The following is a 15,133-nucleotide window of genomic DNA, read 5'->3' as shown; positions in this document are numbered from 1 at the left end:
GTGCCTGGCTATACTTTTAGTTGAAGAAACATTTAGAATTTGTAACAATAGGTATTTCTGTTTCATAGGTGACTATTAATGATATTTTAAGATGTAGTCAAAGTCTATCACTTTAGATTATTTTTCCAAAGACTATGTTTTTAAATGTCATTACAAATCAGGTATGGAATAAATAAGTTATAGGAATAAAAGGCAGAGCATAAGGAATACCGTCGATAATACCGTAACAGCAACATAATGGGATAGATGGCAACTACCCTTGTGGCGAATACAGCACAATGTATAAAACTTGCCAAATCACTAAGGTGTACACCTGAAACTAATGCAACATTGTGTGTCAACTATACTCAAATAAAAAAATGCAATGTTATTACACAATCTGTATTTTAAGGGTTACATAAATTAATTTTGGCATAAAATGGGGTAAATTATTTTTGGTAAAAATAAATTAATATAGAGTTCTAAAATTACAAAGTTACAGGTCTGAAATTTTCATCAATTTGTTTCCAAGGTCCTTAAGGTTTGGAAAGTTTCTTCATTTTGGAATCCTCTCCGTGTATCATATTTGTCTTGATAAGTTTCAATAAATAATTGACAGTGAGTGAACACCCTTGATCCTTCAATTTGTCTGTAGATGTGAATCCGGATATGAACCCAGGTTGTGTACTTACTGTGATAGTCCTGGTGTACAGAGCTTGGGTAGAAGGAACTGAGAGAAGATACAAAGGAAATACAGAGCGGAAAGTGTCTGATCGGGAGAGGCTGACTTGCTCTTTGGTGCTGAACGAACGCACTATTACCTGGATGTGTATTTCTCCTACTTCTGCAGATACAAAAAGACTTTCAAGTTATTTTCACTTTTCTCAACATCCTCGAGTTGAACTGAAGAAAGGTGTCAAGGATTTTTATTTCTAATCTGACTGATATCCAATTTTACATCATCCATGATAGAAATGAGCTCAATTTTGGTTTTGTTTCTAGTCAATTCTATCATCCAAAGTCTGTAGACTGGAGAATCTGGGGCAGGGAAAAAAACTATATATCCAGATATTCCAGGAAAATATGAAATAAACACATCCATACATGAATACAGTTTATGGCTATCCAGTATATTTTTAGCCTAAAAAAAAAAATCACAGAAGCATTACAATCCTTGCATTCACTATCCTAAATAGGTACTGGTTTTAAGGAACTTTAAAATATGTAAATTGAGAAAGTAATGTACTCGTATATTATTATAAGAGTGATAAGAGTTGAATTGTGTCTCTCAAAATGAAATGCCGAAGTCCTGATCCTTGATCCCTCAGCAAGTGACCTTATTTGGAAAAAGAGTCCTTGCAGATGTAGCTTGTTAAGATAAGGTTATACTGGACCAGGATGGGCCTTCAGTCCAAAGGCCTATTGTCTTTATAAGAAAAGGTGAAATGGCCCAAGGAGGAAACCACTTGAAGAAGCAGGCCCAGAGGGAAGTTATTTTAACTCTGGTCATGTGATCTCGGTCAATTCACTTCACCTTTTTTTTGAGCCTCGGTTTTCTCATTGATAAAAAACCTGGATTGCTATTAAAAATTAAATGAGTTGAACGTGGAAAATTCCTTAAAAGGAGTCTGAAACTGCTCAACGGGATTCCTTACTATCATTTCACTGTGTCTCTATGTATTCCTTATATTGTATGAAGTTTTGTGTATTGCTTTGTAACTGAGGAGGAAAAGAATAATAAAGATTATTCAGAAAAGACACTTAACGTTTATTGGGAGCTGGCCATGTGCCAGCTCCCAGTTAAATATCATGAACACATGAACACATTATATCATTTATATCTCACATGTATAGGGTGAGTTGTTTTTTAGTCACTTATTACGTACGAGGCTTGCGAAGCTCAAAGATGTGAAATAAAATGTCCAAGGACGCACAACTGGCAAAGGACAGAATAAATCTAGACCATTCAAACTTCAAAACTTGGTTAGCTACTATGCTTTATTACTTTTCTGGGGCCCCCGACAATCTCTCCCCACCACCAAATGTGTGAACTGATTATGCTCCGTGGGTCGTTAATAATGTTGATGCAGTGAAGTTACTTTTTGATTTACTTCTTTGTTCTTTTACATCGTGACATGCAAGTTTGAGGAGAATAATCATATCACTTCTATGTATCACCAGAAAGCCCAATTGTTGAATTACAACCTCAGGGGTTTTCTGGGTGAAATCTGAAACTGGCCCCTGTACACGTAGGGCAAGGAGAGACCACAGGAGGCCAGACGTTGCAGGTTGATATTGGCAGATTTAGTTAAAACACGAGAACTTACCTGGGAGGCTTGCTTGCGCAGCCACAGGTGCAGCAGATCTCTGCCCCTACCCTCTGCTAGAGTCCTGGAAGTTTGTGCAGAGGTCTCACCTGGCTTCAGTCACATATTCAGTCCAGATGGTCTCCGCAGCACCTTACTTTTCCAAACTACATCTTTATAACAGCTGCGAGGGTGTGACTAGTAGGTGGGGGGTATAGTCCAAGGACAGGGGAGGGGTTAAGGAGCCTCTCATGCCCTAGGTCCAGCTCACTGGTCAGCCAGTAGTCTCATCCCCTCAATGACCAATCCCAACACCTATTTAGAGCCTATGGTTTTGCCCACCCTGAAACTCTCGTTCTTTTTATTGACTTCTTGTACCATGTTCACTGCCTTTTTGCAAGATACCACTTTTTAGACAGGACTGTGTATGGGCTATAAATTGGGACTAAGTTTCAATTTAAAGACCAAGAAGAGTATATAATGCCCCCAACCAAAAATCATAAATACCCCTGGCAAAGCCTAACTGTGATATCGTATGTGGTACTTTTCTTGAATGTTGTCAGAGATGCATATGACAATCGCCTCTTATTATCCCAATATGTAAAATTAGGATCTCCAGAGTTTAGAAGTCAGTTTAAAGTAAAATAATGTTTTAGTTTATGTGAACATGTTTCTCATTTAATCAAACATTTAATAGTTTGTTCTACTTTTTCTTTTCTGAAAATCTGATTTTACCTATTCTTGTTACATCTCCCTGAAAATCAATGGTCTGGTAATTATAAGAGGGCTTTATAGCTAGTGGGAAAGATTGATTTTTTTCCTAAAGGAAGACTTTCATTGAATCAGGGTTACATGTCTGAACACTTAGATGTTTCAGATTCTCTTACAACTACTTTCTGATTTTGTTTACATCACTTTACTTCATATTACAGGAAAGAACCAACTTTTCCAAATCTTTTCCTGAATTAAAATGCAATACTTGTTGTCTCCTTAAGACAACAACTCCCAAAATAAATGTATCAAAAATGGTTTTGAAACAGGAAAAATGTATTTCTTGATCACATAAAGTTCCAGTACAGGTATTATGGCTCTCCACAAGATAATCTGGGATCCAGGCTTCTTCATCTGTGGCTCCACTGTCTTTAATACATGGCATTTAGATGTGCAGTGCTTGTCTTCATCAATCTGACAGTTGAGGCAACAGTGTGGTCATTGACACTTAGGAATACTTGTAGTTCAGAAAATGGAAAGATACTTCTTTTGCTTACATTTTGGTTACATTGACTAGCGGTAGACAGGTCCCCAAACCTGTCTACAATATTAGGTAGGACAGGTAGCCTCGTGGTATGTATGGGAAGAGGAGTAAAAGTTTGCTTAATGGATTTGCCAGTCACTTTCACACTCTTGAACCCAGATCATAGTGTAAATGATCAAGGGCAAAGAATTAGAAGAGGACTCACTCGTGCTCTCCTACTATAACCAGAGAAAGAAAACTTATCCATGTGTGGCAAGCCAATGAAATGGGAGATGAGCAGCCAACAAAACATGGCCCAGATGAGTCACAGCCAGGGCATCTATTGCCAATAAAAGCCATTATGGGGGAAAATGCTCTTTTCTTGAGAGGCTCTTGCCTTGGGAGATTGGGAAAATTGTAGGGAGGAAAAAGTCAGTCTGCTATTTCCTTCGGTTTCATCAGCATTTCAGTGAAGAGTCCCTTACCTTAGTGCTGTGATACTGAGGGCTATTCTGAAACACACGTGAGTGAATCAGAAAAGAGAATGAAGGAATGCCATCCTGTCTCTGTCTTCATCTAGTTATTCCTAGGGCATTCCGGATAAATCAGCGTTTCTCATAGAGTTAAATTTAAGATTCAGAACTCATTAACGAGATATGTTTAGTCCCGAATATGGGAGACAACAATATCATACCTTATATTTAATGTCATAGTTATCGTAGAATCATGGGATACTTAAAGGGAACAAAATAAACTTTCTTTTATCCTCTTAAACTATTCACCCACAATGTTAGTTTAAGATTATTACCTTACTTAGTTACTGGGTTTTCAAATAATGTACTTTGCTCGGAACAAAGTATAAGCAAAGCGAAATACCTGGCATCTTTAAACCAGTTGTAGTAGCAGTAAAGAAACCAAGTCTGAGATCCAAGTGAATGCATTGGTTGCACTTGATTTGAGGGGGTCCCATCCCTGCAGCTCTGCTGGATCACAGCCTCGCGGGAGGTCCCCCGACGGTAGTTACCCCCATTAACAGGCAAACTGTTCACATAGCTGCTCTGAAATTTAAGGAGAGTTAAAATTCAGGTTTGACCCATCACACTAGGCCATCAGATCCTGGACGTTGTTGACAGCTTCAGTGTCCTCTTACACCATTCTCAAGGTCATTTACTACACTGCTCCCCATCCCTCTCTGCTTGCAGTATTCGTCCCCCTGGTCTTTTCTAGAATCTTTCCTTTTTGTCACACAGATTTCCTCTCCCACGTGATCACATTCGAGAGGTCTTCCTTGACTACCGGCTGTCATGGGTTGCCTTTCATCCCTACCCCTGACTCACTCTCTCAAATCACTGTTTTGTTTTCTTCGTGGTACTTATTTGTTTTTTGTTTTTGTTTTTGTTTTTTTTTATTTTTGTGGTACTTAAAACTACCCCCAAATGACCTTATTTGTATATTTAATTTTTCTCCTTGTATCCCAAACTTGACAAGAAAAGTACATTCGTCTGTCTTCTTCATTACTGATGTGTTTCCAGACCCAAGAACAATGACTGGCCTAGGTAAGGATACAGTCGATATATGTTGAATGAAAAAAACAGTGGGTGTTGATAAGTGAGCTAACGCAGCTGACATCTGTTATTTTTAGTATATAGGGGGTTCTGAGTTTGACCAATGAATCGCACATTTCCCCCCGAAATATCATTTGGTCAAACGATTGTGGAGCTTTTCATCAAAGCTGAGTGAATAGGTGAGGCATTTGCCATATTTTTGTGGTTCCTTCACAAGAAAACTGCCCTCTTCCTAATATTGATCTTGGCAGAATTATGTTTATCTCTCAGACATCTGAATTATTTTGTTCATGCTGGGTCAGAGAATTACTGAGTCAGGGTAAGGTACAAAATAATTCTTTAGGAGCATCATTATGTCACAAAGGATAATAAGGCTTTGTAATTATCAAAGATAGCAGTAATAATAATTCATAGTTATCAATAATCTAATTAATAATAAATAGCAATCATTATTAGTTTGACAGACTTTGCAAACAAAGTGCTATATTTCTTTTACACACGAAACCCTGGAGTTAGGTTCAGTTGTCTGTAGACCGTCACTGCTGCAATAATAATGAGGCCAGTTTTCCAACTCAACTTGTGTGGACCCTAGAGTTTGTGCATCTTAACCACTTTCTTAATTGTCATCAGCAGAAAACGTTTCCTGAGTCTCGTTGTGTCACACAGAGCTTGGCTATGAACCCAAATCGTTTGATTTCAGAACCTATGTTTGTAATCAGGAGGCTAAGCTATTCCTATCTTGTTTTAAATATTTACTCTGGACTTCTGCAGAGACATATTGTTCTTTTAAAACATTATTTCGTGGTACATGGCATATTTTTTTAAGGGTCCTCTTGTCAGGAAGTCTCTTAATATGTGCTAAAATATTTTTTTTGAAAATTTGTAACAATTATAGATTGGAGACGATAAATCTCATGCATGCTTATTTTAGAAAAATGAAAAGAGAAAAGGGGAAAAGGCAAAATCATCCACGATCCCCTCCTTACAGAAATAACCACTGTCAAGAAATTTTTGGATTGGAACACAAAATTGCACTTGGTAGTAAGAGAGATGAAATTTTAGAGAATATCAAAACCTTCAAACTCTCAAAACAATCAGAAAGCATTCTGATCATCAGAAAAACCATTTAAAACTCTCAGTTTTCACATGGTGTCATAGAAAGAAGCCACCAAAATGTGCACACAAATTGTCATATACCACGGCCACTCATCCTTTTGGCCCTCAGGTACGCCTTTGAAATACAAAAATAGTAAGCCCTGGCTTATCTGTCTTGTGGATGTTTTAAGGATAAAATTAGATTATAAATGTGGCAGCTCTTTGAAATACCTTCCCTTGCTGAGCACTTGCCCACAACTTCATTCTCTCACTCTGCCCTCTGACCTTTATCCTCACTTGAGAATCACTGTGTCTATGTTGGGGCTCTCTTTGCCTCCTTCAACCCAGCATGGAAAGTCGTTGGACTACATACTCTCTAGGCTAATTTCTCGTTCAGTGCTATGGTTTCTGGGAAGACATAAGTGACAAAACTGCTAAGGAAAAAGAAGGCATGTAAGAAATGTTGGAAAATAGTTTTAAGATGTGCCATAGGGCCAATCTTTGCAGCTCTGAGAATCTCCCCCGAATGAGAAGGCTGGCTGCCAAATGAGGAAGCACTGAATTATTTTCGTATCCTCAGCTTGCTTTCTTCATCCTTGAGGCTCTCATTCTATCATTTCCCATTTCGTTTTATTTTCAAACTCTTTTTTTATGCCTGTCTCTTCTCTACCAATCTTTAACTATCTCCTCTCTACCTCATTATTGTCTTCTCTAATATCTTGCTTTTAGAATAGTCCCGTCACACTGTTGTCCATATGCACTGATTCTACTTCTTTCCTTCCTCAGGTTTATTTTCTTAAAAGCAGTCATGAAGGTAATAGACGCAGTAATAGACATTTCCAGTTAAAAGAATTTTAATTCAGAACTATAATACAGAATCTCAGTCTCACTTCCCAAAGTATTATTTTCAAAATCAGTCTTGGGTCCTGAAGTCCACCCATTGTCTCTTGTCACGTGGCCCTCTTTCAGACCCTCTTATACCCAAGAGCTGAATTCTTCTAGGTGGGGGAGAGAAGCTCTGGTGCTTCATGTCTCTTCTTACAGAGAATATCTGTATTTTTTTTTTTGTATTTTTTTTTTTTAATGGCTCACCTTTTAGACCAGGATGGACTCCTCCCCCTATTGGTTAATTCAAAGTCGACCATCTGGACTCTAATTAAATTTGTAAAATCCATTCACCTTAGCCATATTCTATTAGCTCTACATACATTTAAAGAGAAAGGAATTGTACAATACTGTGGTTTTCAGAAGCTAGGAATCTTGGGAGCCATATTAGAATTCTAGAATCTACTCGTAGATTCCTCAGGGTAATGTTTGCATTTGAAACTGTTTATGATGGTTTTACTATAAATACATCAAAATTTTATGTAGACTCAATTTTATCAGTCTCTTCTTTCTAATTTTTGGGTTTATGCCTTGTTGATTAATCTTTTCCCATTCTAATATATGAGAGTACATATATGGTGTTTTTTTTCAAGTGTTTTTACAGCTTTATTTCCTTCTTTATTTTTTCTTATTACACTTTTTGTATTAATTCTTTGATGCATCTAGATTATTCTTTTTCTCCCTCTTTCCCTTTCTTTAATTCTTTCCTCTGCTTTAAAAAAAATACTGTTACTTAAAGGCCTTCCCAGTTGCCCCAGTGCTATTTATGGATTAATGCATTTTTTACCTGCTGGGTTTAAATGTCACCTTTATCAGAAAAAATATTGTGAGGAGTTCATTCTCTTGCTAAAATCTCAATTCTATTTCATAAATCTATTTTTTTCTGCATCAAAACAAAATGATTTTTTTTTTTTTAATTTCTGTGGCCTTATACGAGTATCTACTCTCTTGGAGGAATATTAGCCACTATTTTCTTTTCTTGTACTCAGAATTTCCTTGCATATTTCCAAATGTTTATCTTTCCAAGTATATTTCAGAACCAGTCTCCCTAAGTAAAAATAATATTGGGTATTTTAATAGGGTTATAATATGCCATATTAATTTAGGAATAATTTACACTATAACAATATTGCATGGTATATTGATGAATAATGGATTTGGTTTAGTTAATTCTTTTGTCCTTTAATAGTTTTACTTTCAGAGATCTTGATGCATTTGATTCAGCACATGTCCTGGACTTTACTTTCTTGTTTGATTGTATAAATGGAATATTTTTTTCTTATACTTTTTAAAAAGTTGTTTTTTTCCACAGATTTTTGTAAAATCACATTGTGTTAAGAATCACTTTTTAAATATCTTATTTTATTTTTAATATTTTTATTGAATATCTTGAATTCTCCAATCATATAATCAAATAAACTAGAAGTGTTGATATTTTGTCTCTTTCAATCATATTCCTCCCCTTTTCCCCCTCTTGACAAAAGACATCAGATCCCAAAATATTAAATAAGGATAATTATAGTGAGTTTTCTTGGCTTTTTTTTTTTTACCATGAGTGTTCTTTGTCAGAAATTAATCATTATGCTAGAATGTGACCAAAATATATATATTATGAAACCAAATAAATAACCATCTGACTTTTTAAATAAGCATTTTTAAATTTTTTTAACTTTTTAAATCATTATTTGATTTTATTTTTAAATGTTTATTATTGAAGCATAGTTCTATAGATTATACAATGCTCACCAGATAAATGTAGTTAATATCTGAAATGATACAATGTCATTACAGTATTATTGAGTATGTTCCCTATGCAGTACTTTTCATCTTCATGACTTATCTATTTTATTTATTTATTTTTTATTTATTTTTTGACTTATCTATTTTATAACGGGAAGTTTATACCTCTTAATCCCTTTCACCTATTTCACCCACTTCTCCACTACCCTCCCCTCTGGCAACCACCAGCTTGTTCTCTGTATTTATGAATTGATTTTTATTTTGTTTTGTTTTGTTTTTAACATTCCACATATATGTAGAATCATATGGTATCTTTCCTTCTCTGTTTGGCTAATACCACTTAGCATAGTATCCTCTAGGTCTATCCATGTTGTCACAAATGGCATGATTATATGCCTTTGTTTTTATAGATGAGTAACCTTGATTTTATATAAAATGGGTTCTTTTGCTGCACAAAATCTTTTTACTTTGGTGTAGTCCCAATAGTTTATTTTTGCTTTGGTTTCCCTTTCTTGAAGAACCACATTCTTATATAAACCTGTTGCTAAGGCTGATTAGCACCAAGAGATTAGTACCCAGGTCTTCTTCTAGGAGTTTGATGGCTTCAGGACTCACATTTAGGTCTTTAATGCATTTTGAAGTTATTTTTGTGTAAAGTGTAAGAAAGTGGCCCAGTTTTATTCTTTTGCATGCAGCTGCCCAGTTTTCCAATACCATTCACTGATACTACCTTTTTCCCTATATATATATTCTTGCCTTCTTTGTCATAGATCAACTGACCGTATAAGTATGGGCTTATTTCAACTTTCTATCCTATTCCATTGTCCTATGTGTCTATTTCTGTGCCAGTACAATACATTTTTTTATTACTATAGCTTTGTAGTATATCTTGAAATCTAGGATGTTGATATCTCCAGTTTTGTTCTTCTTTCTCAAGTTTGCTTTGCCTATTTGAGGTATCTTGTAGCCTCAAACAAATTTTAGGACTCTTTGTTGTAGTTCTGTAAAAAATTCTATTGAATCTGTAGGTAGCTTGAGTAGAATGGATATTTTAATAATATCATTTCATCATGGTATATCTTTCTATTTGTTTGTATTGTCTTCAATGTAAAATTTATATTTTATGTATAAAATTCAAGTGTAAAAATTTCAACAGTTAGTGATTCTACTACACTGGGCATCCATTACCATAGATCAGCTTTAGAATATTTCACAATCCCAATTTAAGACTACTTTTTGATTTAAAAAATAGGAGTATTTGACTACCAATTTTCCACTGTGTTCTTTTGCCTTATCACATAATTTTTTCTTAAGGTTTTGTTAGTATTTTCTAGCTATTTCATAATTTTAATATTTACTTTTACTAACTAATTTTTTATTAAGATGATATATTTAACACCTTCATAATACTTGGGGTATTATTTGTATTTATTAAATGAACTTGGGACACCTGGGTGGCTCAGTGGTTGAGTGTCTGCCTTTAGCTCAGGACGTGATCCTGCAGTCCCGGAATTGAGTCCCACATCAGGCTCCCTGCATGGAGCCTGCTTCTCCCTCTGCCCATGTCTCTGCCTTTCTGTGTCTCTCATGAATAAATAAATAAAATCTTTTAAAAATTATTAAATTTACTCATTTTCTTTGTACTGTCTTATATTTCCTAGAAAATCTAGAATCTAGAACATCACAATCTTCTAGTATCATCTATTTCTCTTTGTGCTATTTCTGGACTCCTCTAGTATTCTCCTTCCTCTACTCTTTTATGTAATTTGTTTCTTGAGGAATTTATTATTTTCATTATTCTATTTCTTTCTTCTAAAACATATCTTGTCTGGGTATCACTCATCTACATGGCTTAATTACTATTCCTTTGCTGATAATCTCATGTCAACATAGTCACCTTACACCTTTTGCCAAGCCTTGCACACTTGTGCAGCTATGTAGGAACCTCTCCATTGGACTAATGCATAGACACCTACACTTACAATGTTTAGAATAAAGTTCATTGAGTTCTTCTGCATCTTATTTCCTAACACCCCTTTGCCCTTTTTTGCCTATTTGATGCCAAATAAATCACAAGATACTAACTCTGTTACCCGCTTTATAAGGCTTTTTTTTTTTTCTGTACTATGGAAATACCGCTTTAGAATGTGCTCTGCCCTGCTTCCCTCTCCATTCATTTCCTTTTTTGGCTACCCTATTGTCAACTCCCTTTGTTTACAAGACCTACAGAAAGACATTTCAGGGACACCTGGATGGCTCAGGGTGTGATCCCAGGGTTCCAGGATGAGTCCCTGATCAGACTCCCTTTGCCTATGTCTCTGCCTCTTGATATGTGTCTCTCAAATAAATAAATAAAAATCTTTTTTTAAAAAAAAAGACTTTTCAGTGTGGTTAAAGGCATGGCCTCCGGCACACAACTGCCTTCTTTCAAATCTGATCTAGTCACTCAGCTGTGTGATTTTGAGTCTCTCTGTGAACTTAATCTCTCTCTGTCTCATGAAATAGTACATCCATTACAGGGTTGTAATAATGATTAATCATAAACATAAATAACAGTGCCTGACAAAAAAATAAGAACCCAGTAAGTATTTGCTTTTATGTTAGGTCCAAAGTAATCTATTTCTTGTAAATTTTTTTTTTATTATTATTTATTTATGATAGGCACACAGTGAGAGAGAGAGGCAGAGACACAGGCAGAGGGAGAAGCAGGCTCCATGCACCGGGAGCCCGACGTGGGATTTGATCCTGGGTCTCCAGGATCGCGCCCTGGGCCAAAGGCAGGCGCCAAACCGCTGCGCCACCCAGGGATCCCCAAAGTAATCTATTTCTTATTACAAAATCCAAAACGCTCTGGAAACAAAAAATTTTGGAATTTATTTGGCAAGGAAATCGGACCCAATCTGATCTATGCATATTTGGAAGCAAGAGGTGTCTTGAAATAACATGATACTATTATTTACTAATTAAAGTGAACATTAACATTTCTCTGCTGAAATAGAGATATTTTTAAATACTGGAGTGCTATCCAAATCCCATTAGGGATGTTACATAATATACTATATAATCACCATATTACCTTTCTAAAATGTGAGAAATTCTGAAGTCGGAAACACATCTGGTTCCAGGATTTCAGAAAAGGGATTATGAACTATATTACATTTTGGACCTTAGATTCAGTATCACCTTCTTGTCAAAGCCTTCCCTGAATTCCAGAACTGATTTAGGAATATCTCTCATATGCTGGTAATTGTGACTTAAGTTAGCCCCAACATAGCACTTTTGGACTATTTTATTTGCTTGTACAGTGTGTGGTCCTTTATCCAACATATTACCTGGCAACTGGTAGGTATTAAGTAATTATTTATTGCAGACTGTCTGAATAAATGTATTGGATAGGACATCCCTACACCAAAACACTCATGTTAACATTTATTTAGTGCCTGTTGGGGATTAAATTGATACTAGGATTGTAACAGCAAATGAGACACAGAACCAGCCTTTGAGTCAGTTGTAATACAGTGGTTGAAACAAGAACATTGGCATGTGAATCACTCTAAAGACATTTATGCTTTGATAATAAATTCTACAGGTGCTTTGGGAGCTTTGAGAAAGCATCTTTGGGATCAAGGCAATATTTCCTAGGAAAAAGCACATTTGAGCTGAGGGTAAAGGAGAAAAAGTTGTGAGCTCTACAAAGGAAAAACACTCTGAGCAGTTAGAGCTAATGTGAAAAATTCAAAAGCATGCTACTGCTAAGTGAGTTTGAGGAATTCGAAGCAAGATTATTTCCTGGAGACAGGAAGGGTAGGAGAGGAGATTGAGAAGAGTCAAAGTCAATTGATATATCTCCCAGAGACTAATTATTAATAATTGTTTTGTATTTGTCAATGGGAGAGTCAAAGAGCAAGTGAAACTGTGCTTGAGAATAATAAACTGTAAATCTATACTAATCGACTAACTTTTCTAGGGAGGGTCCCATAACCTGAGATTCTCTTCAAATTTAACTTTTAACTAACCATGGTTATTTGATAATAAGGTTCTATAAACTTTGGTTTCTTTATCTGAAAATTTTACTGTTGAATTTCTGCCTCTGATGAGGATGACAAAACAGGAAGTACAAAATGATTTTTGTCTAAAGAGGTGACTATAAAAAATCCAGGGTATGATAAATTCCAAGTCATTATCAATACTACTGAAGATTAGAGCATCATCCATTGCAATAATTTTGTTAGCAATATTCTGAGATAATATTTTAAAAGTTCAAATTACTGTTCTGAGGAAGATGAAGATTAGGACTTACTAGACAAACTTTAATAGGAATGGCTGAACTAGTAAATTTTAGAAAGAAAAATATGATCAGATTTAGATCTCTGGAGATATCCTCTATGTGGTTGGCTTTTATAACTCCTGTATATAGTGTTCAAACTTAACCCACCCAAAATACAGTTATTTTAACAATATTAGCAACATGAGGTGTCTGAGTTAAAGTAGAAAAAAAGGGACGACAAAAACAAGGGCTGGACATTAGACCCCTTTGTAACCTCTGGCCTCAGACTTCTGTTCTAGAATTGTAGGCTTCTGGTTCATTCATTCAAAATTGGGTATTGAAAAATGGATTTTTTTTCTAGAATATTTGGAAACTTAATTTCTTTTTTTTTTTTGTAAAGACAACATTGAATTGTGTTAAAAAAAAAAAAAAGAATTTTGTTTTACTATTTGGTTCCTAGGCATAATGTTAGATTTTAGGATTTAAAAAGAACCACAGTAAATCAGAGGCTATGTCCAGGTGGTACCAATCATAACCAATGGAAGACTGGTTGTACTGAGCAATAAGAGAACAAATTTGTGGATAAGTATAGAAACTTCCCTTTTCTATATTTTTTTACAGTATTTTTATTGAATGCTTTGGCAGTACTCAATATTAAAATGAGGTTGTATCTATAGAATTATGAAAGGCAGAAGGCAAATAGGGTACCTATTATTTCACTGAAACAACAGAGGAAGGGTAATTTATTTGGAGATTACCTTCAAAGAATTAATTACCAAAAGTGTAGGGTAGAAATCATGAAATCCAAAGTTTCACAAATGATCTTTTTTTCTTTTTAGGTGTAGAGAGTCAATAACACATAAGTTCCACAAGGGAGATTACTTTGCATGCGTTTCACTACACAAGGAATCCCCAGTGCCTGCATGCTACTTGGAAACTGACATGTCATAAATAAAAATAAATAAATAAATAAATAAATAAATAAATAAATAAATAAAATGTTGAGTGAATGAATAAAGAGTGATGACCATAAAATGGGACGTTTATTAGAAGCAGGAGGAGACTACTTGCATGTTTTTGATTAATCACCTTAATCCTCACAGTAAGTCAGCGAGGTAGATGTTAGGATACTCATTTTATAAATGAGGAAATTAAAGCAGAGACAGAAACTACATCACCCAAGTTTGTAGATATGTATCTCTGTACATATAATATTTATGTACATATTATATGTTGTATTATGTGTATTACATACATGTGCTTGTACATAGGCATGTACATCTTACCTCTTACCTACCTGTCCACGCGCCTCCCATCATGTCTACAGGATAGCAGGTGCTCAACAGATGTAACTCTACTTCTCTATTCCTCTTATTAAAGGTCCTATATTTAACATGCAGATTAAATAAAATCTCACAATGAATTAATAGTTAGCCTAGTATAATACTCGAAGTTCATCAGGTGATTTGAACAGCGAGATTTTCTTTCTCTCTCTCCTTCTCCTCCTCTCACGTATATAATAATAATTGGTCTGTCTAGCTTTCTTTCTCAACGACTTAGGAAAAGATTTTTGTGTCTCAAAAATTATAGCCACCTTACTTATTCAGAAATTTTATTCATTTCCATGAAAAACTGACGTTTCTCTATATTTCACACAAATTACAATGTAATATACTTTATATATTATTTGAATTTGTGTCTAGGGATGTTGAAAGGCCAAGAGCTTAAAAGGTAGATACAGTGAATCAGAGAGCTAAGGAGACATAAAATTTAAAGTAATATATTCGTTTTGATTGTGCTAACCTTTCCCCACAGACTTTGAATAAAATTACTTCTGGAAAAGAACGAGTGCTCGGAGGCTTTAGGTTGTTGAGAAAATGAGGTCAGTACATAAAGAGTGGTTAAATGCATCCATAAAAATGATGACTTAAAATTCTGGTATCCTTGAAGGAAGTATTTATCAAGTCATATAGAAGATTTTCTTACAAAATTTCAGTATCTGAACATTGTCCATTTAGGGATTATTTAGCAAGGCATATTTAAATATCTCAATATATCATTT

At 35.2% G+C, this 15,133-nt stretch overlaps 1 protein-coding gene and 1 long non-coding RNA gene across 2 annotated transcripts in view; one reads left to right on the top strand and one right to left on the bottom strand.

Annotated features, from left to right (window-relative positions):
* Positions 1-14,905, top strand: part of GABRA2 (gamma-aminobutyric acid type A receptor subunit alpha2) — a 179,232-nt gene extending 164,327 nt beyond the window's left edge. The window contains exon 13 of the transcript XR_005368986.1: positions 14,887-14,905. The gene's annotated coding sequence lies outside the window, so the exon portion shown is untranslated. The remainder of the gene's footprint in view (positions 1-14,886) is intronic.
* Positions 3,353-7,418, bottom strand: LOC119864646. The gene is made up of 3 exons (XR_005368994.1): positions 7,272-7,418; positions 4,396-4,577; positions 3,353-3,470 (listed from the first exon to the last, which is right to left on the bottom strand). It is a non-coding gene; the product is annotated as an uncharacterized LOC119864646 (long non-coding RNA).
* Positions 14,906-15,133: the final 228 nt, after the last annotated feature.

The sequence above is a fragment of the Canis lupus genome, chromosome 13 (genome assembly GCF_011100685.1).
Source record: "Canis lupus familiaris isolate Mischka breed German Shepherd chromosome 13, alternate assembly UU_Cfam_GSD_1.0, whole genome shotgun sequence".
NCBI classification, from domain to species: Eukaryota; Metazoa; Chordata; class Mammalia; order Carnivora; family Canidae; genus Canis; species Canis lupus.
The sequence above is the reverse complement of the archived record's forward strand: the minus strand, read 5'-3'. Positions and strand labels throughout refer to the sequence as shown.